This window comes from Pholcus phalangioides, unplaced genomic scaffold, assembly GCF_987345545.1.
Source record: "Pholcus phalangioides strain wild (caught in Gottingen) unplaced genomic scaffold, Ppha-v1.0 ptg000020l_1, whole genome shotgun sequence".
NCBI classification, from domain to species: Eukaryota; Metazoa; Arthropoda; class Arachnida; order Araneae; family Pholcidae; genus Pholcus; species Pholcus phalangioides.
Genome location: NW_028301613.1, coordinates 12,828,783 through 12,856,013, shown reverse-complemented (window position 1 = coordinate 12,856,013; position 27,231 = coordinate 12,828,783). Strand labels below are relative to the sequence as shown.

The following is a 27,231-nucleotide window of genomic DNA, read 5'->3' as shown; positions in this document are numbered from 1 at the left end:
TTATTCAGATTCTTTTGTTACTGTTTTTGATGAATATGTAGTAATTTCTGTGTTTTTGAACATATGATTTTTTTCCCTTCAAATGTCATATAGGGCGTGTCAATTTATTTAAATCTGGTCGCAGGAATATAATTCAAAGCGGTATCAATATTGTGGTCATGATTGAAATAGTTAGTATTAAAATTTAGTTTAAATGTTTACTTTTTAATTGTCCCATACCTGTGTCCCACTCGTACAGGAGGGAAGAATGGAAATTTTATTTTTTGCAAATTTAAATGTATTACTATTATGGAGCGTCATATTTTTTTCTCATCTCAAAAATGATAAAGTTTTTGTTTTATCAACTACGATGTTTTATATCGTACAGAAAAAATGTAAAAATGTTTTTGTGAAAAGTGTCCCATTCTCTCCCCCACTCCCATTCACTAACTACTTGATCGAACATGTACCTTGTACACATTCCTCTGAGGAATTTCTAACGAATTGGTAGGCCTATGTGCCCAATTGTGTTGTGTGAGCATATGTATATGCATGACCCTATAATGTGTTTATGTTGTTCGAGTTGTGCTTGCTTCATGTTTTTGCTAGTGCTGCTATCCAAGTTCCATATTTTGGAGTAAATATATAGGAAATGGGCGTGAATTTTCACATGCTATGTAAATATCCATTTTAAGGTCTGCCTGCTTTCTGCGGAAAGACTTTTTCAAAAGGAAGACCAGCTCACATTCACTCTTTGAAGTTGGGAAAACTGTAGAAAACCAACTTCAGCCGACTGCCACTGTGCGTCAACAGGGTTTGAATCTGGATGAGAGTCCAGCACAATGCCCACACACGACTGCACAGGGGCACTCTACCTTACTAAGATATCTGAGTGATGCAGAAGATCTGAAATGATCTATCAGTAATATCAGGGTTGGTAAAAAACCCGGTTTTTTTGAAAAAAACCAAAAAACCGGGTTTTTTTGGTTTAAACCAGGTTTTTTTGGTTTAAACCAGGTTTTTTTGGTTTAAACCGGTTTTTTTATTTTAAATAGTATTAACATTAAAAACAATGAAATTTCTGAAAAACCATTCAAACTTCCAATAATTAACTGAAATAAAATGGTTATTAATGTAATTAACACTATTCCCATGCTAAATAATCAATAAATACTTATTAAATTTTAATAAAAACCAACTTTTGCCATTTAATTATTTTTTGCTTAACTCAATGGATTACTGTGTGTTTGAAAATTCTTTTAATGCTATTATTAATCATATAATATATAAAGGTTTTTCTCCAGTTACTTTCAGTATACTTAATTACGAAGCTATTTTGCAAAAAGTAATAAAAATTTAGTGAATATAATGCATTTAATGAAGCATAAATAATGCAGATTAATTAACAATGATTTACGATATACAGGATGATTATAACTAAGGTTCTGATTTCAAAACACTGTAAAAAAAGAGCGATTGTCAGAATGACTTGAAAATTGACATGAATATTCCTGAAAAAATTCAATTTTATTTGATAAAGGGGAAAAAATACTTAAAAATGTAAAATTAATGACATCATCCAACATGTGTGAAATTTGCTCGCAGAAAGGAAACGATAGCCAGTCATGGCAAAATTATAACTTAATTATAGCATTGCACGAGTCCATAATTCACGGAAACATCACAAAAAATGAAGTAATTGAACAAATAACTACAACTTACTCAAAAAATGTTAAATACACTCATTGCCATAAAAATTTGCGCACCCAGAAGAAGTCGTTGAAATGAAACAAAATTTTACACATGTAAGTACTACGTTGATATAAGTAAGTGATTAGAAAATCCAAGAAAAAGGATCATTTATTGCAGAAAAAAGTACAGATGAACAGAAGTTTTAGTACTCTGTTGGACCCCCTCTAGCGCAAATGCACGATGCGATACGAGCGGGCATTGAGGCATACAAGTTCCGTATGATGTCCTAAGACATCTCGTTCCACAGTTGCTGTAAATGCGCCTCTAGTTCGACCAACCTCGTAGGGTGTCCAACTTGCCGTCCCAAATGATCCCAGATGTGCTCGATTGGTGACAAATCTAGGGATAGAACAGGCCAGGGAAGGGTGGTAATGTGGCGGAGGCAGTCTTGTGACATCCTTGCTGTGTGTGGCCTAGCATTGTCTTGTTGAAAAATGGCTCCTGGGAGCTCTGCCATGAGTGGCAACACATGTGGCTGAAGGATGTTATGGACAACATTAAAAGACCAGTCGTCCTGGGTTGGTGACATGACCGCTGGGCTGTCATTGTGCCATGGATCAATATTAGGGGTGACCGTGTATCGTAAGCAATGGCACCCCATACCATGACCCCAGCTGTGGGAGCGGTGTGCCGCTGTAAAGCAAAGGCAGGATTGAAGCATTCACCACGGGGCCTCCACACACGAACACGATTGTCGTCACTGCTCAAGTTGAATCTCGATTCGTCGCTGAAGACGACCTGGTTCCATTCTGTTGCAGTCCAATCCCGTCATGCTCGACACCACTCCAAACGGAGGCGTTGGTGGGTGGGTGTCATTGGCAGCACACGTAATGGGCACCGCGATACCAGATGTCCTTCAGCCAGGCGCCTTGTGATGGTTCGGGAAGACAAAGGGGCCCGTAGTGAAGCTGCTGCCTGTGTCTGGATAGCGGCCAAGGCGAATGAAGCAGTTGGCTTTACGCATGTGTTTCGGATGATGTGACGGTCTTCTCGACGACTGGTCTGTCGAGGGCGTCCTGAACCTGGTCGCCGTGTAAATGACGTCTCTTCTGTCCACTGGTCCCAACACCTCCTCACAGTAAAACCAGAACGGCCTAGTTGACGAGCTACTCGCCGAGCTGACCACCCAGCTTCCATCATCCCGATGATTCTTCCCCTATCAAACTCTGACAACTGCTCATATGGTCTTCGACGGCGGTGTAACGGCATCTCTACCTCAGCATTTCCTTTGCAAACGATTAAATACACTCCAGCAAGCTCTGCTTACCTGTTTTATACTCCAAGGAGAATGAAGTTCAATGCCCTCTAGTGGCATTACACAATCACGCTGCATTTCTAATCATTTGCATATCTGCCCGACATGTACCTTCAGGCCAACTTTCGTTTCGATCACACAATTATTTCTTGGTGCGCAAATTTTTATGGCAATGAGTGTATGTTGTCCACCGCGTGTCCTGGCTATGAGGCTGAAAGCACAAAAATTCTTGTTCAACAGCAGAATTGGAGTATGCCATGGTCATAATGTGAATGTGCTTGCAATTCAGCTTTATTAAACCAAACGCGCCCCCTTTCCCCCGTTGCTAAAGATAGAGCATCAGAATGTAGCCAAAGGTTAGAAAATGTTGTAAGAATGAGAAATTTTGGCGTTTATATATAACTTTAAATGACTAAGATACTTCATATGAAAAATATATATATTCTGGCCACTTTTATGAGACTTTTTGAAAAAAACCACTCATAAAATCTTATGTCATTTAAAGATATACTGTCAGAATGTACCCCAAGGATATAAAATGAGGTAAAAATGAAACATTTTGGCTAATAATGAACAAATATGATATTTTTCAGGGGGAAAAAAATGATATTTAGGCCACTTTTATCTGATTTTTTGAAAAAAACCAAAGTGGTTTTTTTAAAAAAACCAGTTGGTTAAAACCAAGGTTTAAACCATGGTTTAAACCAACGTGGTTTAAACCAAACAACCCTGAAATGTAACTATGCTAACTTACAAGTACAGACCAAATCAAAATTGAGTTATAATTGAGATATTTATGGCTCATACATTTGATCTCAATAACCGGTCATATTCCGCGCACATTGTGCTTATAATAGTTTTTATAATGAACTTGGTGAGCATTGTTTGTGTCATGAACAAGCATAATTTCATTTGCATCTTTGGTCATCACAGTTCCTCTCTTTGTAAATGAAGTGTAGGTCAGTGTCTGGAAGTCTTGTTTGTCTCGTGCTTCGTCTTGGAGTCCATTCTGTTTCTGGGTTGGATGTGGTGACAGCCAGTTTAGGAATTTTGTTTGGCTCTGAAGTTTGGCGTGGCACTGGAACAATCATTCCTTGATCTTCTGTCGAACTGGTCCCTTTTATAAGAGAATCTTCTGTGCCTGCTTTATCCTCTATCGACAGGTTTGACACTAAAGGTTGACCACCTGAAAAACATTCTAGAACAGAAGATTTAGTTAGAGGAACATTATTACAAATGTTTCGCATTTGATCCACATGTGGATGGTATATATCATTTCCAGAAGCTGCATGGTTCAATAATCCTTGTCATTCCACCACTTTTCCAAAAGTCCATTTGGGTTGTTCAGGTCTCCCATAATTTCTTACTTCAATATTTTGTCCAATTTTTAATTCTCAATTTATCTTTCTAGTATCCAATTTATTTTCTACAGACTCTTGGGGATACAACAAGTTCAAGCATGTTCGAATATCGCGATTCAAAAATAGCATTGCTGGAGATACTTTTGTCATCAGGTGTGGTATTTTCCTATACTGCATTAGGAATGTTTTTATTTTGTTCAAATCGTGAATGTCTCATGGCAGCTTTGGAAGTTTGTATAAAATTTTCAGTTTGACCATTTGAACTAGTATGGTCCGGTAATGTTTTAATATGGTAAATACCATTACTTTTCAGAAATCTTCAAATTCATATGGCACCAACTGAGGCCCATTGTCAGATACCAAAGTATTAGGTAGTCCATAGACTAAATAATGATTTTAACATCTCAATAGTTCCATTATTCTAGTTAGTTTCCGTACAAAATACTTTAGGCGGTAAAGTAGCCGGATCCTCAATATCTCGATCTATGCCCTTCCACCAAATTGACAATATTCTGTTAACTTTTTTTGTCTGAATAATGTAAAGGATCCGAAATGATCTAACAGCAATCGATTTCAATGCAACTATATAATTTAAACTTTTAGCTTGCAAGAACAAACCAAATCGGCATAGATTCGTTTAAATTGAGATACATATGGCTCATACATTTGATCTCAATAACCTATTATATTCTGCATGCACATGCACTGTGCTTACAATAGTTTTTATAACGAACTTGTTGTATGCTGTTTACGTTGCAAATCAGCATCACTTCATTTAAATCTTTGGTCATCACACTTACTGATGACCAAGTCCATTTAGAACAGATTTAAAAATTTTTTACCGGAACCCAAATTGAAACTATAAGAGTGAGGGTGCTGTATTTTTCAAATTTCATCATGGTGAGGAAGTTTTTCAAAGGTTATAGAGGAGTGTCTCAGGGAACCTTTCACATTTTGTATATATTGCTCAGTAAATAAAAGTGTATTTGCATAGCCTATATAGAATATGTGAGATCTCTCTCTGTTAAACATTTCTGCTTACTCTGTTGCGGGAAACATTTTTGCAGTTCACAGGCAAAAAGATTGAAGAACACTTCAAACTAAGATATTAAATTATAAATTGCCAACCCATTGTCTGTCAGAAATGAAAAGTTTTGATTTTAAGTAGCTAAATATTTATGCAAAAAATCAACTAAAACGACAGAATTTTTTTTTCCAGCATATGTGTAAGAAATAAGCAGATTTCATTATTTTAACGGATAAAAAAAACACAAATCTTTATTTGTTAGAAGCTATATTTGTTTTCGTAACAGAGCGGACAAAATCCATGACTTTGTCATAAAATCTAAATAAAATATTACAAAATAAAACTGAAAAATATTTTTGAAACTTCAAATTTCATCATTTTTTAATGCGAGATTAATTTTATCCTGAAAATTTAACTTTGAATTTTTCATTTCAAAGATGTGGAATATATATCTTTTGGGAAATTGCCCATGTACAACAGTATATTGTTACGGAATTTATATATAAAGTGGGACCTGGCGACCTGGACAAATTCCAGGTTGCCATTGCAACTAAAAACTTGGTATTGGCGCCTAAAATTTTCTTTGTGCAGTTATTGAATCGCAGTCTGAGAAGCACAAAATGTTTGGAATTTATTAGCAGCATATCTGCCAACATTAAAGAGGGTCACTATGCCCTGAAAAAGTAAAAAAAAAGTATTATTTTAGAAATAAAAAAAAAATTTTCGCCTAAAAAATTGTTCTGCCATCTAGATTTTTTGCCTATTTGTCCAACCCTGGCCCTTGTTTGTCGTTAATTGTCTTTTTTTTTTTTTTTTTTTTTTGTAGGTCATTTTGTAAATAACTTTTAATCTATGTGAAACCAATAATTTCATCTAAAATGTATATTTTTCCTTAAATCGAGGCAAATTTGCAACAAACTTGGCGAGTTTGATGATAGACATTCTGATGACATCACACTGTGATAGAAGCTAAGAAATGTGCAGAAAGATACTGAGAAAGCTGGAATCTTCTAGTTGCTTCACACGTTTTCTTGTCCCTCATAAAAGATCTCCTCAAACTCAAACAGACGGGAGAGATCGGCAAAATTTTTTTGCCGTGAAAAAAGAAACCAACATGCTCTGTGCTTTTTAGCATGCATGTGTTCAACTATTGTAATTTAGTGTAAATAGGTCTGTTAATAAATCTGATGCATCCTGTGTCAGATTGTTTCATGTCGTTAGTCATCTGAAGCTCTTGTGCAAAAATTATTGGGAACAATAACCATTTTTAAAGTGTTTATTTAAAGACTCATAATTTTTCCTCTCTTCCCATAGGCTGATTCAGAAGCAAGTTGGAATTCCGCTAGAAGATTTTAGTCAAATTTTTTGCCTCCGAGGTAAGCGAGTGAGCGTATTGGAATTAATGAAATTTATTTCTCCTGAGTTGTAATCAAAATGATAGCTCTTTTTTAATCTTAGCTTTCGCTAGCTTAAGTATACAGGGTGGTCATTAAATAATTTTACTGATATAAATAGTTCCCAGCAGCCTCAAAAATCAACAAATACAAATCAAATTTGGGATATAGGAGTTTCAGAGTATGCATTTGAAATGATAAGAGGAACAAAAATGTAGCTCTTACAGTTACGGCATTTCAGAAAATTGAAATGAAAACATTCTTATGCATTACGAAGTGATCGGCCAAGTCAAAAACCACAAGTGTGTGTGGGCGCCATTTTAATGGTACCTGTTGCATGACAAATGCAAGCACTAGATGCAGACAAATGTGGATTCAATTTAATGCAGGTCCCATTACTGCCGCAGGAAGTCTTCCACCAAAGGGTTAGCACACCAACTCTTCAGTGAGATCTTTCTTGGTCTGCATCATCGCCAGAGTTTATTATCGTTCCAGCACCATTCACGGGTTTTCATTGTGCAGATCACTTAGCAGTGTATTAAGAGTGAGTTGCCATTTGAATTTTTTGAAATTTTGTTGTGACTCATAACCATGTGAAACCTAGAGTTTTGGTTTTCTCTTCTTGAGCGCACACATACTTCATTCTTGTACAAACTTCATTTGGTTCCTAAAAGAATCTGATTTTAGCCTAAATTATTTTTCAAGCCTGTGTATTATTTACAAAAAATTTGAAACTTTTTGAATTTTGTTTATTTGGTTACTAAGGAGAAAAATAATTGCGTAATTGTTTTTTTTTTTCCGCTTCAAATTTTTTGTGATAAAGTAGATTTTGTTTATAGTGTTCCCGCTTGAAACATTTTTCCCATTAACTTATTTTTGTGGTCCCAACTCTCTTGCTCATTGAGATTTCTTGTTTAAAGCATTTTCCCTTTTAAGTTTTTCATGTCAGTTTTTGAAAAAGTGGGATTCAACGGATTCGGTCAAATTGATGTTATCATATATACTATTTAACTGTAACATACACTTTCCTGTCAAACATCACATTTTCACTTATTGTCACCAGGGTTGGCAAGTATTTGCCATAATGAAAAAACCACCCCAGCAAAAATCGTTCTCACCATATTTTTGCCAGTAGCAATAATCAAAATAATTCAAAATTTTAACGTTTACTTTCATGAAGCCAGTTCTGGGAATCTTTAACTTTACAAAGGTGAAATATTTTAAACTATTTTTTTTTTACCTTTTGAATTGGCTGTTTTCCTTTCAATTAGGCACAAGGTTTGGATATAAATATGAATAAAAACCATTTTTGCCAAGCAAATAGCATGTAAAGAAGTTCTTAAAGCACATGCCTTTTCTTAATGAGACCCAACATTAGTTTAGTTGTATCACAGAAGTTAGTGCCACTAAGTTGCATTCCAAAGTACAGTAAAACCTGTCTTTAACGGAACCTGTCTTTAATGTAAAAAAATTCGTGGTCCCGTGATTTCAATGTCAAAATACGCATTAAAAAACCTGGATTAAATGGAACCTGTCGAACGCGGAAACTGAAAGGAAAATTTTACTCTTCAATGGAAACTTTCCCACAAAACACTTTGACTGTTTCGCAATCAATTAACCAAAGGATCATATACAAAATATTAGCACTTGTATCGAAATTTATAATGCAATGACTGCTTGCCACAATGCAAGTTTTACTTCATCTACCTTTACATTTGTAAAAACAGTTACCGTACTTGATGCTGTGGTTTTTGAAAAGCCACATGTAGTGAAACAGTTGCTTTCTGAAATTGTGACAAAAATTTTTTGTAAAGCAGGTTTTTCTATGGGAGAAATCATGGTAATGGTCATATTTCCAAATGATATAAAATGATTTATGAAATTGTATGCAAGCTGCTTTCTGTGGTTGCAAGTGCTGAGCACGGCCGGAATTAGAGGGAGGCAAGGGGGGGAATAGCTCGTGCAGCAAAATTTAGGTGGAAAATTTTACATGGGAAAATCAAATTTTGCAGTGGTCGAGGCAGCAAAACAATCATGTTGCGCCCCCCACAATAATCCTAGTTACGACCCTGGTGCTGAGGATTGCATAAATATAGACGGCAATATACAAACTGAACCTGACATGGCAGATATTGACACTTACATTGAATATTTCAGGGAAGGCTAAAAAGAACATAAATGTGGTCATTTCAGACCAAGAACAGTGAGAGGGTTTGATACAGATGCTCTGAAAACCTAAATATTTAGTAATTATACAGTAAATAATGTATGTTTAAATTAGTTTATTTTCAAGTGATTTATTTTTATTATACTGTACTTCAATTACATACGAGATCGTTACATAATTTTACGTATGTCAATTGAACCTTTTATTAAGCGAAAACCTGTATTCAACGGGATCAAAAATCTTGGTTCCTTGCGGTTCTCTCTCTGTGTGTGCATGTGTTGAAGACATGTTTTACTGTATTAGATAAGTAATATCTAAATAGATTACCATCATTGACTAAGCCCACAGTATTTTAGTTTTCAACCTTTATGTTTTAAATTTGTCAAATTTTCTTTTTTGGTTGGAATCACTTTAAAGCAAACATTACACTAGCTTGCTATTTTAACATTAGATGATATAGACTATTTATATACAACGATTATACACTGCGGAGCCAAAAAAACTGGTACACCTGCCTAATATCGTGTAGGGCCCCAGCGAGCCCGAAGAAGTGCCTCAACACGACGTGCCATGGACTCGACTAATGTCTGAATTAGTGCTGGAGGTAATTGACACCAATGAATCCTGCAGGGCTGTCCATAAATCCGTAGGAGTAAGAGGGGGTGATCTCTTCTGAACAGTACGTTGCAAGGCATCCCAGATATGTTCAATAATGTTCATGTCTGGGGATTTAGGTGGCCAGCGGAAGTGTCTGAAGTCAGAAGAGTGTTCCTGGAGCCACTTTGTAGCAATTCTGGACGTGTGGGGTGTCGCATTGTCCTGCTGAAATTGTCCAAGTCCGTCGGAATGCACAATGGACATGAATAGGTGCAGGTGATCAGACAGGATGCTACGTACCTGTCACCTGTCAGTCGTATCTAGACGTATCAGGGGTCCCATATCACGCCCCATACCATCACAGAGCGTCCACCAGCTTGAACAGTCCCCTGTTGACATGTAGGGTCCATGGATTCATGAGGTTGTCTCCATACCCGTACACGTCCATCAGCTCGAAGCAATTGGAACCGAGACTCGTCAGACCAGGCAACGTGTTTCCAGTCCTCAACGGTCCAATGTCGGTGTTGTCGGGCCCAGGCAAGGCGTAAAGCTTTGTGTCATGCAGTCATCAAGGGTACACGAGTGGGCCTTCGGCTCCGAAAGCCCATATCGATGATGTTTCGTTGAATGGTTCGTACGCTGACACTTGTTGATGACCCAGCATTGAAATCTACAGCAATTTGCGGAAGGGTTGCACGTCTGTCACGTTTAAAGATTCTTGTCAGTCGTCGTTGGTCCCGTTCTTGCATGATCTTTTTCCGGCCGCAGCGATGTCGTAGATTTAATTTTTTACCGGATTCCCGATATTCACGGTACACTCGTGAAATGGTCGTACATGAAAATCCAAATTTCATCGCTACCTCGGAGATGCTATGTCCCATCTCTCGTGCGCCGACTATAACACCACGTTCAAACTCACTTAAATCTCGATATCCTGCCATTGTAGCAGCAGTAACTGATCTAACAACTATGCCAGACACTTGTTGTGTTATATAGGCGTTGCCGACCGCAGCGCCGTACTCTGATTGGTTCCATATCTCTTTATTTGCATACGCATGCCTGTACCAGTTTTTTTGGCTCTTCAGTTTAAAAAGAGGTGACAAAATGTGGGGAATTTGGCCATGTGCAAGGTAGCAATTGCAGTCAGGATGAAAGCACATAAAGAGTAACACAATTATAAACTATGTATTTCAGTTTTTTGTAGTATTACAAATCTTTTCCCTATTGCTCAAGTTAGTATATAATCGCAACAATGAAAATTTGTATTTGCCACTTCTTATAAGAGCTGTGCAACAAACTTAGAATAATGAAGTATGAAAGCCTGAATAACCAAGCGGAGATCAATATGTAGTTCAGAATGAAAATTCATTTTTCTGTGGGGAATCGAACCACCAATCTCACTTTCTGATTGAGTGTTTGAACCAGTGAACTACAGAAGACAGGCATTTTCATTCCTTAGAGCATATGTATTAATGCTGAACGGGACTGCGCATGGACAGCCTCCTAGCTCAGCTAATAGCTCTTACGACATTAGCCTCCAGATGGCGACATATTGAGAGAAACGATGTCACTCTCCGCTGTTCATATGAAGTACGAAAGCCTGGATAACCAAGCGGAGATCGAGATGCAGTTCGGAAAGATTTCCCACAGAAGAATGTGAATTTTCTTTCCGATCTCTATCTCCGCTTGGTTATCCAAGCTTTCATACTTCGTATGCACAGTGGAGAGGGACATCGTTTCTCTCTAAACTTTGAATATGTTTATGCACTGAAACCACAACAGAATAAAAAAAAAAAAGTTTTTTTTCACAGAGTATTTTCCTGTTAAAGAGAAATCAGCTTGTTAAAAACCATGCTCAAATAGTTTTTCTTGAAATACACACCACTTGCGCGGAAAAGCTCCTGCAATTGATACTATTAATATTATTGAGGTCAGTAATATTGATAGAAATATGTAAAAATAGTGGAAAACCATCTGAATCTGGTTTATCCATCAATATTGTAGTTCTAATTATTGATAATTACATAATATCCATAATGTAATACTGTTTCCAATTTCTTCTTTTTATTTTTGCAATTTTTTTGCCACTGTCCCCTATTTTTGACAGAAAAAACCCAACCATAACTGCCACTAAATTTATTTTGTAGTCATGCCATCATAATTTGCTGCTGTTATACTATAGATGTTCCTTAACCCACGAGCAGTCATTAGGTTTGCTAGTGCATGAGAACTCGCGTGCTGAGAAAAACTCTCACACTTGACAGTATGTAACAAAAACTGGTTCTTACCTTCACTTGAAGTTCACTGATTATCAAGACAAGTGGAAAGCCCGACCTTAGTTTTGAGTGGGAAGCAAAATATTTTGCGTGAGAAAAAACTCTTGCAGAGAGCTCTCCCAGATTAACTGTATGTTTAAGTAACAAGTCCTTCCTGCTTATAATGTTTTCCTGTCAAGTATGACTTATTTTCGTGATCCCAACAATATACACACTGCCAATACTCACTGAACTTTCCAGTTTAAAGTGTTTTTCCACTTACAACAAAATTATTTGCTAATTGATAAAGAAGCGTTAGCGAGATAGTTTGGGGAATCAAGAAATTTCATTTGTATTTGTATGCAATATTTTTCACGCTCCTGACGGATAATAAACCATTGTTATATAATTTTGGGCCTAAAAAAAGGTCTTCCTATTCTTTCTTAGTGTGACTCATTAAAAACAATGCATAACTGAGCAAAGCGCTTTCAAATATGATATTAAACATTGTGAAACTGGAAAACACAATAATGCTGATGCTTTATCCAGATTACCTTAAAAGATAAACAGATTACCTTACCAGATAAACTTGAAATTACTTTTATTGACAAGAAGTGCAACTATTTTTCAAAATAAATTCTTCTCTTTTATCAGCTTAGTGCAACAAAACCTAGCAAAAACTTTCGTTATGACAGCAATTAAGCTATTCCAAAGGGGGAGTGAATTAATCCAAAAAAAGGGAAAAACTGTTTTCAAATCTGCTGAACTTGCCGGAGAACTCTAACTTGGAATAATTTCAAAACACAATCACAGCTTTCTGAGAATTTTAGATATTTGACACATTTGTTTCCCGCCATATCACTAGGTTAAAAGTGCTTTTGAGCAGTATTGCTAAAGTATAAGTTTGGATCAAATGAAAATGTGGAACAGTTGTTATAATTTGGTTTATTTTTGTATGAGGGTGATGAAACTTTGTGTAGAGGTAAGGAAGGCAACCCCCACTGCGGAATAGACTTGCCCTAGGTAATTGTTCGAAAGCATGTCATGTGTTGGTGGTCAGCCAATAGTATCGTCCAACCGGCAATCATTGTTTTTTTCATCTGTGGAATGTTTGCAAGCAAAGAGCAACGTCGGGTTATTAGTTTTTTAGGTAGTTCACGAAGTGCATCAGCAAACAAAGGCATTATGTGATGAGCATGCACTGTCAGTGACTCGTAAGCACAAGCGTTTCTCTGAGGGATGGAAATGTGTGAATGATGATACATAACCTGTTCAAAGTCACCTCGTCATCATGGAACCTTTGGTGAAAAAAGTGTACTAGATAATCAACTTAAACAAATGACACATAATAAGGAACAGCAGCAAGAAGGTGGGACTGCATTTCGGTTCCATTCATTGCAGAGAAACTCCATTACAGAAAAGTGAATTCAGAGTGGAAATGCTTGTTTCAGTCCTGCACGTGAGTCAATGACAATGTATGTTCACTGTACAATATCTTTAGTTGGCAATGCACTTTGTAACCGTATAGATCCATGATGGATGGTGAGGAACCACCCCTTTCAAATAAGGGCTTATTAATATAAATATATTCATTACTCTGTCGACTTTCCTGGCATCCACTGGCTGTCGCTTGCTTATCCTCTAAGGCCCATGAACAAGATGTTAGATGTAATTCTGATGAATAATCTACGGTTATATACCCTGATGCTATGGACTGACGATCCTGGAGTGCAGACTGGTATACCAGAACAGTGAGATTTATGTTGATAACTTTTATGGATTTTGACAAATAGTCAAGCTAATTGATAAAAATTCTGTAGATACATCTAAATTACTCTGAGTTTGTATTTTGACTTCTTTGTATTGGATTGCTTCGTGACGCTCATTAACATCCCGGTTGTCACAAGTGGTTTATCACAATTTCACGAACTCTGCCACTGAAAAATTAATAACACCATATTACTCATCTTCACTTGCAAACATTTTATAGATGAAAAAATAACGGAATTGCCTGGTAGACAATACTGTTGACCGACCGCCAGCATACATCACATGCTTCCGAACAACTACGTAGTGCAAGTCCATTCTGCAGTGGGGGGTTGCCTTCCTTAACTCTTCCGCTCTACCTGTACACAAAGTTTTGCCACATTTGTACGAAAATAAAACAAATTTTGATGATTGTTCAGTTTTATTTGATCCACCCTTGTAAGTTCTTGCACATGCAGTTTGAAAGAAAATCATGAGCTTCTATATTTTGCCAGTTTCTTGCCACCTGTTCTTGTTCAGAATTTAACCTTTCATTCTAATATTTGGTATGAAGATAGTTTTGGTCTTATTGCATAGGGAAAGCCTGTCAAAAAACCATACACCAGTCCTATGATTTCTAAAATACCCACTACATTATACTCTTTACAAATAAGTATTTGTCAAGTGCAGTGAAACCTCGATATAATGACATTTTGCAATCCAAGGAAAAATTATCCCTGTAGAGGGATTATCGTTATATTGAGAGGCAACATTGTCACGTGCCATCAAGTTCATGCTGCTGTTGGCACCTCTTTTAAATTTCCTTTGCTTGCTAGTACCACCAAAAAATGTGTTTTTAAGTATTTGCTTGCAACAAATTTATATGATGCTTAGAACCGAAGTTAGTCCACTTTGGTTTTGTGTTTCGACATCAAGTAATCTGTGAATAAAACCTATAAACTTGTTTCATTTTACGTTTTACTTGAGTTGGAAACAGGATTTCTAAAGATCTATCGATTGCATCATTGTGTGTAAAATTTTAATGATATTCGGCCATATGTTGTTAAGGTTATCTATTTGCCTAATTACAGTGTTCCGTACACAATATATTGAACAAAATATTTCAAAAAATTCACACGTACATCTACAGATTTGGGTTAGAAATGGGACGAATAGTGATTTGGCTGAAGAACCGAATACTTAGCTAATGTTTTGACAGAATGTCAATTTAAACTGGGGTTAAACCTTTTTGTCAAAAACCTCAAATATTTCTTTTCAATATAAAAATTCCCATTGGAAATACTCGCGTTAATTGCATGTAATGTTTAAAATTGCTATTATACAAAGAATAAAATATTTAATATGGTTTTAAAATTTTCTACTCTCTACAGAATTATTTTGCACAAAATATATATATGGTTTTTTTTTAAATATACAATTTGAATAAATCATAGCATAAACACTGGAAGGAAAACTATGGAATGATTTGACATTCTCCGATTCAAGGTGATTCTTGACCTTCCAAAATTTCTTCAACTGCTTATATATGCGTGCATTGATATAAACCATCTGCTGTACTTTTTTTACAACAGATAAGTGTTTAAAAAAAGTTTATTACATCATATAATTATAATGTTGATTTCTGTTGTTATTAAATTATCTAGATAATCACTGAGATACTCTTATTGTGCGTAACATTGAAATATATCTAGCGATCAAAATATTAAATTGTAGGACTAAAATGTCATTTAATTTGGCAATGCTAGTACAATTCTTTTACATGAAGCTTAAGAAACTCCTGTAATTTATCCTTAGTCAAACTTATTCTTTCTTTTGCACTAATGATATGGCATATTTACAAGCATTTAGGTAATGGTTTTCCAATTGAAGTTGTATTTAAATGTGCAAAACAAATGCTTCGGGTATCAAGTCCTGTCGGCTCTGCTTTGGTTGAAAATACTGTTTAAAAATCTGAATTTATACACCCTGAGCTCTAAGACATTTTTAGGTGAAAATAAATGAGTTTAATTAGTGTATTAACAGATTCTGCTTGAAAATTTTTAAATGGAATAAAAGTTTGGGCAGATCAGAAAGTTTAAAATATCGAAATCAAATTTTTTTCTCAGTAATTATAATTCCGAATATAAAACCCTTTAATCTATATATATAAAAGTGATCGTTTAGCATATCTATCAGGTTAAAAAAAAACCATTTGACAGCATTGACAATAAGCTTTTTACTGTTTTAATACTGATTTATAGTTTCTCAAGTCTAAAACCTAACTCTGTGATGCCCCTATCATACATATTTTGAATAAGCAGCTCTATTCCGCTTAGCAAATTGAACACAGGTAATCAGTAGCAGGTAAAAATGAACCACAAAACTATATTTTATATTTAGATGGCTTTTTTCTCAGCCAGAGATATCAAGGAAACAGTTATTTTCCGGATATTATGCTGAGGTGAGCTCGGAAAGAAAAGTCATCACGTCTCCGCCGGGACTCGAACCCAGGCCCTCTTGCATACCGCCTCACGACACAGTGCGTGAAATCAGGAAGGCAGATTCATGTGTCTCCAGTGGTGTAGATGGTAGCATGCTTGCCCGGTATGCAAGAGGGCCTGGGTTCGAGTCCCGGCGGAGACGTGATGACTTTTCTTTCCGAGCTCACCTCAGCATAATATCCGGAAAATAACTGTTTCCTATATTTTATATGTTCTAGATTCTTATGTTGAAAAATTCAAAATTACAAATTATAATTAATATTTTGCTTTAATTTGTATAATAAATTAATCAAGGAAAAATTTATTTTCTGGATATTATGCTGAGGTGAACTCGGAAATAAAAGTCATATTGTCTCTGCCGGAATATGACTTTCCTTTCCGAGTTCACCTTAGCATAATATCCAGAAAATAAATGTTTTCTTGATATCTTGGGCTGAGAAAAAGCCATATATAATAAATTAATGTTTAAAAATAAAACTTGATATACAAAAATAAGTTTTTCATAGTGTTATATACCTATTGTGTTTAAAACATTATCAAAAAGCATTGATTTAGGTTTTGAAGTGGATTTTAGTTTAAACCTGTTTTTAAAGCTTGTCATGTCAAAAACTCAACCGTGATTTCTTGTAGAAGCTGGAACGAATCAAACGATTTCCCATAGAAACCTATGAGAAATCATGTTTCGGCTAACGAAAGTGATTTCAGAATTAATCGCCTTCGTTAGCCAAGGTACCATGTAATATTAAAATACATATTGATATATCGTCATTAGATTTGACTGTCAGTATCATGGTAATAAAAATCTTTCAGTTACCAGCTTTTTAATATTTATTTCAATCATTAGAAATTACCAATTAAAATGCCGATTTTATTTTCGATTAAAAAAGCTAATTTTATTTATAATTTTGATGAATTTGAACAAAATGGATATTCGGCCGCAGAATATTGGGTATTCGTTGCATCCCTAAATTCAGTGGTGATATATTGTATTTTAGTATTAAATTTATTTATGTGTCAGTTTTACAGTTAGTTATTTGTGTTTTTATGAAAAACAACTATTCAAATTTTTTTTTTGAAGGAGTATTTTCATGGCTCAATGAAATCTGAAGTAAAATTGAATTTTGATGTGTATTGGTAAACACCGCTCCTGTTCCAATTGTATGGAAAAGTACTAAAACGGGTGGTCGGATACCTTAAAGATTAAATGAAATTGATAAAGATGTTAATGGTGCAAATTATCCGATCATACAAATCATATTTTAAATTACTATACAATGCAATAAATATATCAAATGATTGCATCGTTGAGTTAAGTTGCATTTTATTGATTTGGATTAATTAATAGCAAAGTTAATGGTTTCTGCCCCAAATCATTAACCTTGCCTGAGACTAGAAATGAAGGAGGAAAAAAACTTAGCACTAGCTAATAATCAATTTTTCTATCTCAGACCAGGCATAAAATGTGGTCAGATTGAGCGAGCATTTGTTAATTAGCAGATGCTCATTTTGTACAAACCTTACTCCTCCCCACCCCAGAATTTTAGATTAGAAATTTCCATATCGATCATGTCCTCAAGATCGCCAATAAAGCCTGGTATGGGGTCTCTGATTCTGCTTGGAGAAAACTGTGAGCTGATTGCATTATTGAATGTATCTTGGGGGGGGGGGGGGGTTAATCTCATAATTGACCAGATGATTGAGCTGATGGATTTCCATTGTGAGCATCAGTTTATTGATGGGACTTCATCTGAGGAAGAGAGAAATGAGGAATGCCTCTCATCAAATGAGAATAGACAGGGGTCTGTCCAGATTTTTTTCATAGGGTCCTGTTTGTGTAACAATGTCCTTTATTTTTATGAAAATGGACATTAATTTAGTGAAAAGTAATTAATTTTGGGGGAAGCAAAACCATCTAGGTAATATTTCATAAAAGAAATGCAATGTCAAATTTATGGTTTTGTTAAATTGCATTTTTTAAAAGGTTTGTTTTTCAGACCCAGAATTTTATGAGGGGTCTGAAAAACATTACTCAATTTCTGGCTTGACGGACCCCTGTTAGAGAAATGTGTAAGTACGTGGGATGCTGAGCAAAATTTTGTAGGAAAGAACCACCCCAAATAAAGTTGTATCAGTGTGCGAGCAATGAATCTGTCCAATGACACTTGATTTCTCATTTCCGTGAGATCTATAAAGGAGGCAAAAGCAAGTTTATTGGATAGGTTCCTCTTTTAAAGTCACAAAAAAAAAAAAAAAATTGCGGTTAGCCAAAAGATAACAGTAAGTCCATAAGTCATCCTGAACAATAGTCCTTTCTCTCTCGTCATTTAGAATAGGTGAATTTGTAAAATTATTGTATGTTTATTTTATAGCGGGACTGAACAAATCCCAAGTGCCAGGTCGCCGTGACAACTGAAAAACTGATATCACCCCTCCCCTGAAAATTTTCTCTTCGTAGTTGCTAAATTGCAGGTTTACAGCAGCACAAAATGTTTGGAATTTATAGCAGCATTTCTACTAACATGAAATAGGGTCGCTATACCCTGAAAAAGTCAAAAGAAGCATTATTTTGAACCTGTTTCTTTTTTTTTTTTTTTTTTTTGGTGCCTCACAAATTGCTCTGTCACCTAGATTTTTTTGCGATTTTTCCAGTCCTGCTTTATTGTATTTATTACTATTATATTGTGTTGTATTATGTTACCATGCTGCATTATTGATTAAATGCTTTTATCAGTTGTTTTTATGTGAATGAATAATCGTGGAACGAATCATCCAAGTTGCCATCATTTCTTATGGTGGGGGGGGGGGGGGAGAGAGGAAGAGTTTGATTTGATATTAATGTGAGTTTGGCCTTCATTGCATTATAAAAGTTTTCAAAAAGTTCTTTTATAAAACTTGAAAAATGCAACCAATTAGTATATCGGTTACATTAGCTTGAATGTAACTGATATACTGATTGGTTGCATTTTTCAAGTTTTATAAAAGAACTTTTATTAAATTTTTTCATATTGTAATTCTGGCTTTATACAAATCACAAGCTCGTTCAAGGAACAAATTATGCTTGTGAACCAAAGTTCCGCTGTATTTTCATTCCATTCAAAATCAACAAAAAAAAAAATACACTATTCTGATTTTTAAAATTTTGAAAATGGAATTTTTATGAGTGATTTCTTTTCCCCTTCAGGAGTCCAGCGTCCACTTGCATCTGAATACTCACTGTGCCAAGTGTTGATAGAAAATTTCAGTGTCATTCCTCATGTCGGTGAAGTTGTGAAAATTCTCCGGACAGCTTCGTTTCAAGTGAAGGTTTCCAGCTTCTGAATGCCATCTGAAGTCCAGAAACTCCTGCCAGCAGAAAGTGTGATTTGACCGCAAGAAGATACCCGGTTTCACCAATTCGGAAAGTCCATTTTCATCATTTCAACTCGTCAGTACGTTTTCTGCACATATGGACAAAAAGAAGCCGTCCAAACGGCCTCGTATGGATGCTAACCCTCTTGGTGCACGTGCTCCAATTCATAACGGACCTATGCAAACGCGGCCACTCGTTGCTCTTCTTGATGGGCGGGATTGCTCTGTGGAGATGCCAATCCTCAAAGATGTGGCCACAGTTGCATTCTGCGATGCTCAGTCCACGCAAGAGATACACGAGAAGGTTCTGAACGAAGCAGTTGGAGCTCTCATGTGGCACACGATAACGCTGACGAAAGAAGATCTAGACAAGTTCAAAGCCTTGAGAATCATAGTACGTATTGGTTCTGGGGTAGATAACATTGATGTCAAAGCTGCAGGTGAGTTGGGAATTGCTGTGTGCAATGTTCCAGGGTACGGTGTTGAAGAAGTGGCAGACACGACGCTGTGCCACATTCTCAGTTTGTATCGACGTACCTACTGGTTGGCTAATATGGTTAGAGAAGGCAAGAAATTTCAAGGGCCGGAGCAAGTGAGAGAAGCAGCTCAGGGATGCGCTAGAATTAGAGGGGACACACTCGGCATCGTGGGGCTCGGTAGGGTTGGGACAGCAGTCGCTCTACGTGCAAAAGCGTTTGGCTTTAATGTGATATTTTATGATCCATATCTTCCAGACGGCATTGAGAAGGCTTTAGGGCTGACAAGAGTGTATACTTTACAAGATCTTCTTTTTCAGAGCGACTGCGTGTCGTTGCATTGCACTTTGAACGAACACAATCATCACTTGATAAATGAGTACACCATCAAACAGATGAGGCCCGGGGCATTTCTGGTTAACACGGCTCGTGGTGGCTTGGTCGATGAGAGTGCATTGGCATCTGCTCTGAAGGATGGCCGTATCAGAGCAGCGGCCCTGGATGTCCACGAGAACGAGCCATACAACGCCTTAGCAGGTCCGCTGAAGGATGCACCAAACCTCATATGCACTCCTCATGCCGCCTGGTACAGCGATGCTAGTTCTACCGAGTTGAGGGAAATGGCTGCCAGCGAAATTAGGCGGGCAATTGTTGGTCGCATACCAGATTCTCTTCGCAACTGTATGAATAAGGAATATTTTATGAGCAGCGGATATAGCGATAGCATCAACGGAGCTAGCGGGTACAACTACAATCCCATAGGGGTTCCACATTCAACCACACTGGAGCCCTTGTCTACATCACCAGCCATTTCAGCACCACCTCATGCACAACCCCATTCGACTCTTCAAGATACTCCAAATCATATGGCTGTCAAACCCGAAAGTTCTGAAGTTCATTAGTTTTTCCCCCTCCCTTTCTTTCCTTATTTTTTTATTTCTTTTCCTCGATGTGGTTTCTTTTTCCTCCCTCTGTGTGAAGCCATCATTCGAAAGTGCATTCCACGTGTTCTTATAGCTGGTCAGGGTTTTATATTTTGATTTGTCGAGTGAGCTTCTCTCTATTTTTCTTGCTTCTCCCGTCGTCATCTTTATCGCAGTTGATGGTCCAGCAATAGAGGGGAAATTTTTTTCCTTTTCTCGGCTCTTGGTTTTATCAATGACTAGTTAATTATCGCCATCATCTGAACAATTGGAAATTCGTATGCATTTTTCTCCCATGTGTTTTTCTTTGCGGAAATTATCATTATTTGAATTAGTTCCCGTTACAATTGCTTCTTGTGCTATAATTTGAAAAGGGGAAAAAAAAGAAAAAAGACTGGCTTTTTGAAGGGGGTTCGGGGGTTTGTATTGCTTGTTCGACGAAGTGGCCACCATGTTTATCTCTGATTCTTTGTCTTTTTCACTATGTGTGGAATCATTATTGAAAAAAAAAGGTTTTACTGACGTGTAAAAAAATGTACCAAATCAAAGGATCTTGTCCGGGCTGCATAACTTCGACAGCATAATACAGAATGAATTCGCTATTGAATTCAGGGTGTCTACCAGTTTTTATATATTACAAAAGATATATGATGTAATTTTGGAGATATGAAATTATCCTTTTTTTCCCCCTCTCTAGATTGTGTCTTTGATTTATATTTGTTTCTACGGGGGGAAGAGTAATTGTCTTCCTCTTATTTGTATTGGCTGGACAATGTTCGTAACTGTTTTCTTTTTCTTTTACGTGGCTTTAGCGAGAGGTAGCCTTAATTGTTTTACAGCATACAATCAAATGCTCTTGGTGTCATTGTGTTCTTTGTTCTGTTGTTTATAGTTCATTCTCATTGTTTTTTTCATTTTCATAAGACAGATTATGTAATAATTTTTAACCGAAACAAAATTTGCGTTTGTAGTAGAGGTATACCGATTTACTTAGTTGAGTTTTTACTGTCCCGAAATGGATGTTTTTTCCCCTATTTTTCGCCCCCTCATGAACTGCATGCTAACGATTTACATATGGTTTGTAACTAAACTCTGAACGACATGCTGTTGGATGGAATAATTTGAGTTGAATGAAGGTGAACTTTTTCTGTACTTGAACATGTAATTAACGTACGCAAGGTGAGAGAAGAAAACAACTTTAGAGGCAAACACAAACAAAAATTGTGATGCACGTCTTGGGTGCTGTGTCGAAGGGAAAATGAAATTTTGAACTAATGACAGAAAATGCACCCCTCTCTAATTTACGATGTTTTCTTTGACAACGGCACCCAGAAGTGCTAATAAGCCATTAGGTTACGCTTGTGTTTGAATTTGGCTCGGACGTTTTTTCTGTCTCTCATCTTAAGAACATATTATGTTGTTGAATAATGTCTCGTTTCGAAGAAGCGTAATTGTTCTTTCTGAAAATGCTCTGTATTCGCCATAAGAAAGAGGGAGAGCTGTTCTGTGTTTTTATCATTTCTACATCATTGTTTGCCTGAGAGACTGCACAAATGAAAACGGCTCCGCCAAAGTTCTGGTGGACACCTTGGGGTTGGTGGTCTTCATGCAATATTGTGTCAGGAAGTGTATGCATCTATATATATTATATATATACATACAAATATATATATTATACTCATAAATACTTAATATGATTTTGTTACTGTGTGAAAAAAAACGAAAAAAAAAAAACGAAGGAATAGTTATGCATTATCCGGAGAAGAAAGATGCATAATTTTCTGCACTTCAACTACAGCCTTACAGTGTATCAGGGAAACAATTGCAGAGCATTTCTTCTTTCTCCTCCTTAAAAAAAATATACAAAAGAGTAGCTGATCTTGTACGAGAAAAAAAAAAATGAAACAAACAAATGTCGGTGTCAAATATTGTACTTCCTTTTATTTCTTTTTCTGTTTGAACATGTACTGAAAAGAAGAAAAAATTTCATTTGTGGTTGTGCATTTTGATTCAATTGGAGTATGTAATGGTTACAATTTAATAATAAACGATTAATTATGCAAATTCGTCTGCTTCGTGGATTTTGTTTCTTTTCGATCATTTGAAAATGGTACAGTCAACGCTTGTTATAACGTCCATTCCATTACAACGACCGGTGGAATAAGTCCCAAATGTTTTCACTGAAAGACAATCATATGTTCTACTTTCGATATGACGATCTTCCTAATATAACGTCCGTTTTCGACGGGATGAAGGGAGTCGTTATATCGAGCGTCGACTGTATTAATAATTCTTGCATTACTAAATACACTTAGAATTTGTTAAAGTGTTATCGACATCAACTTTCTTGTTCTCAAATAGAGTTGCTTGTTTTGTGTTTGCTCAGCCTCAATGTATTGAGAGGTAAATGATCATTCCCTTCCAATTTTGCTTTTGGGGGTATTTAAGGTGGTTAATGTTTCCTAGAGGGAAATTTCCAGTCTCATCGTTACTGGTGAGAAAAATGAACTTTTGAACAAAGAAAAAGGCAGGGGGCATAAAAGCACACACCAAGATAAAGTTCAAAATTATATTTAATGTGTTTTCAAATATAGCGTAAACGCTCACAATAAATATATTTTGGTTGAATCTATTAATTATTTGGAAAATTGTTTAATGAATAATATTGAAAAACTGAATACTGAAATGAGCTATATTTGTTCAGTACTAAACTATACACGTACGATGTACCTCGTCCATATTCCTCTGCGGAACCTCTAACGAATTGGTATATGTTGGAATGTGCGTGTACACGTAGTGAATCCCGAAGTGAAGTTTGTTTCTGTGTAATGCTTGTTATATATATATATGTGTAGTGCTACCATCTGCCATCAGTTTTTTCTAGCTATGAGTGAAGTGCAATGATTGAATAATTGTATCGTTGTAGGTCTGTGGCGAGACTTTTCAATGGGGAGATCGGCTCGCATTTGCGCCTGAAGTTGGGATATATTTATATTTGTTCACTGCGTTTCCTGTTCTGATGAAATATGTTCGATTAAGAGACACATTTATAAGCATGCATTTTAGAATGTGGCGAACGGTATGAGGAAGAAAAAATTGTACTAAACGACAATTTTTTTTTTTTGGCCCTTTAAACAGTTCATATTGTTAGCAGTAAATATTGGTGGATTTAAAGATCAATACAAATAGTTATCTCATAATAAATCATATAAGAAACAAGTGTGTAAAACTTTGGAATAAATTTAACGAAATTTGGTTCGCTAGGGACATTTTGAATATCAGTTTGTAACAAAAAACAAATACGGAGAAAACTAGAAATGTAGATATTTCCCGTAGGCAACCATGATTTTTTAATTATAAAAGTCGTCGTAGAAAAATAAATTTTAATGCGGGTTTTTTTTTTGTCAAGAAAAATATTTTACGCGAATTTCTCTCGGTGTTTTTTATGTAATAAAAAAAACATTTGTCATTTTCATGATTTAAACGTCCCGCATCCCTTTAAAAAGCACGCGATAAAATTCTTGTCTTATGAAAGGTTGGATAAATCTTATGGGGGGGAAAACACACACACACACACAGAATTTATTGGAATTGCCAGTCAGCGAAAACAGGTGATAAAAGATAATCGAACGACACCAAAAAAAAAAAAAAAAAAAAATGATCCTGGACTACAAAATAGACGATGCCGAATCAAAAGCAAGCCGACGATATTGCACCAGAATTCGCACCTAATCATCATCTGATAGGTTGGATGAAAAAAGTTTTCAGAAATACAGTCAAACCTCGTTAGTGCGTCACCCGGTTAACACGTCACTCCGCTTACCGGGTCATTTTTTGGAAGTCCCAATTGTCCTCAGGCATGAATTGGCACAGCTATGGCTTACTCCGTTTAACGAGTCACTCCACTTAATAAGTCATATTTTTGCTCTCCCAAGAGTGGCTCATTAACGAGGTTTGACTGTATACGTATTCACACGCATTGTGATTCAGAAATGATGGGAAACATTTTAAGAGGTGATAGTATACACAAATGCAAACAATTGTCATCAAAGAATGCATGGTCTAACAAGGTAACGCAAACGCGCTAGCACGTTTCGAAACGGCCGCTCCGCAAACGTTAAAACAGCATTCCTGTTGAAATTTATCGGGATTAAAAGAACACCATATGCATAATGCAAATGTAACCCGAAGAAGAAGAAACCGTATGCAAATCTGCGTCACAGTGAATAAAAGGCGCGGACGCCAACCCTGTGAAGTTATTCCAGCGCGTAAAAGAGAGTTGTAACGTACGGGATAATATCGCACTTCAGTAATACTGAGTCCGCGCCTTCTATTCATTGTGACGCAGATTTGCTTACGATTTCTTCCCCAGGTTACATTTGCATAATATATGGTGTTCTTTTTCTCCCGATAAATTTCAACAGGAATACCGTTTTAACGTGTGCGGAGCGGTCGTTTCGAAACACGCGTTTCATGTTAGACCATGCATTCTTTGATGACAATTGTTTGTATCGGTGTGTACTATCAAAGTTTTTCCCATCTTTTCTGAATGACCCATTGGCAGTCGGCGCTACTGGTGAGAAAGAATGAAATGAATTTTTTTGAATGAAAAAACAAGTATACAAAAAGTACCTACATATAAACGAATAGAGAACACAAACAATTAGGCGACGCTGAAACAAAAGTAAACAGATGATTCTCCTGAAGCGCACGACTGAATCAAAATCAAGCTGGTAACAAAAGGAGACGATATTTAACAAAAATAACGCATGCCACGTCTAAAGAGATGCAGTACGTATGCTGTTGTAATTTTTTACCTTTCTTTAACCCATCATCGCAGTACGCTGCTCAATCATCCCGTGATGATTAGAAATTGTCATTTCAGATGAAATTCTTGACGTATTGATGACGTACGCGCATATACAGGGTGCATAGATAATAGGGCGTATGACATTTTACCGGCGAACCACGTTGATCCCAAAGACATACTTTCAATTACGCCGGGTTTTCCTAGGATTAGGTTTTTTGCGCCGTGTGTGCGTGTGTGTGAACCACAGAGTAATAATACTATAGAGTGCGCGCGAGGGGTTACAATGTGAAGCAAAGATCCGGAGTCACGTGATTCCGGTCGAAAATCTGGTCAGGGAATCTCGCTGGCAATGCTTTCCTTATGGCTGTTCGTATGACGATCTCCAAGTGCTGTCTTATTTTTCATTAGAATGGTCACCACGTGTGCAGCTTTCGGATGTTCTGAGCGGTTTAGGAAAGGGGGACCAGTATCCTTTCACAAGGGAATACTTTTTTGCTTATTCCCCTTCTTATAAATTAAAAATTGGAATATTAAATTGACGATGCAATGGATTTCTGACGTAATCTCAGTTTCTAACGACTCCATTTTGGATTTAATTCAATTAAAGTTCCAAGTTTTGGTAAAATTCAAATGTCATGAATCATTATTAAATGTTTTAATAGAATTTTTGGCAATAAATGATTGAAATTGTGAGTTTTATGAAGTTTTAACTGAAATATACGTCTCCGCAAGATTTGGCGAGATTTGGCGAGCTAGTGAGTTCATTCGAGTTTTGCTCAACTTGGAAGAAAATATGCTTTTCAGATGGAGAAATTTATGAAAAATATTCTATTTAAATAGAATGTGAGGAAAACTTCCCCCCCCCCTAGACAATTGCAGTTTTGCATAAAAATGCATAACAACCTCTAAAAATAATAGTATTTTTACCCCTCTTCGTAACGGTTATGTTTGCATATGCTGATAAATACAGCAAAAGCCAACATGAACTAAGCCGATGAAAAAAAATCTCTCTCTATCTTCGCATTTATTATTAATTTAATTTTTATGGCGAAATATGTGTAGTGCACGCATCTCATACGGACAGAACTAAGTTGTTGAAATAAAGTGATATTTCAGCATGGATTTTTTCCATATTCATTAAACTTACTAACTTCATTTTGAGAATTATTCGATTCATTCGTAAAAAGTGATAAATGCTACGAAATTCATCAAACTTACTAAAAATATTGGTAATTATGCATATATTTACCAACTATTATGCATAATTTCTGAAGATAACGCGCACTACGGATTTATCAAATTTACAGTAACATAAACATTATATATTTGTTGTATACAATATTTTGTTTCCTGTGTGTGTATAGATATTTAGAAAGCTATTAAAAACTGTGCCAAAAAAATTTATTTCATGAAATTTATACTGTTTATATTCACTTCCTTCAAATATTATATATTCAATTAAAATTTAAAAACCCATGTGTTAAGAAATTATTAAGAATTATCACTTAATGGAAAATAAATAAATTCCGTTTTCCAATATTTGTTTATTTTATAGAATTTATTTTTTCAAATCTGATACTCCCTAAATATTTCACATAAAAATGAGTGAAATTCATTGAAAAAATGAAGGAAAGTTTTCA

General features: G+C 36.1%; 1 pseudogene across 1 annotated transcript in view; it reads left to right on the top strand.

Moving 5' to 3' along the window:
• The window catches only part of LOC149071000 (C-terminal-binding protein pseudogene), a 30,031-nt pseudogene extending 7,382 nt beyond the window's left edge, over nt 1-22,649 (top strand). Inside the window, exons 2-3 of the transcript XR_016194966.1 lie at nt 6,689-6,750; nt 19,216-22,649. The product of XR_016194966.1 is annotated as a C-terminal-binding protein pseudogene (transcript). The remainder of the gene's footprint in view (nt 1-6,688; nt 6,751-19,215) is intronic.
• The last annotated feature ends 4,582 nt before the right edge of the window (nt 22,650-27,231 follow it).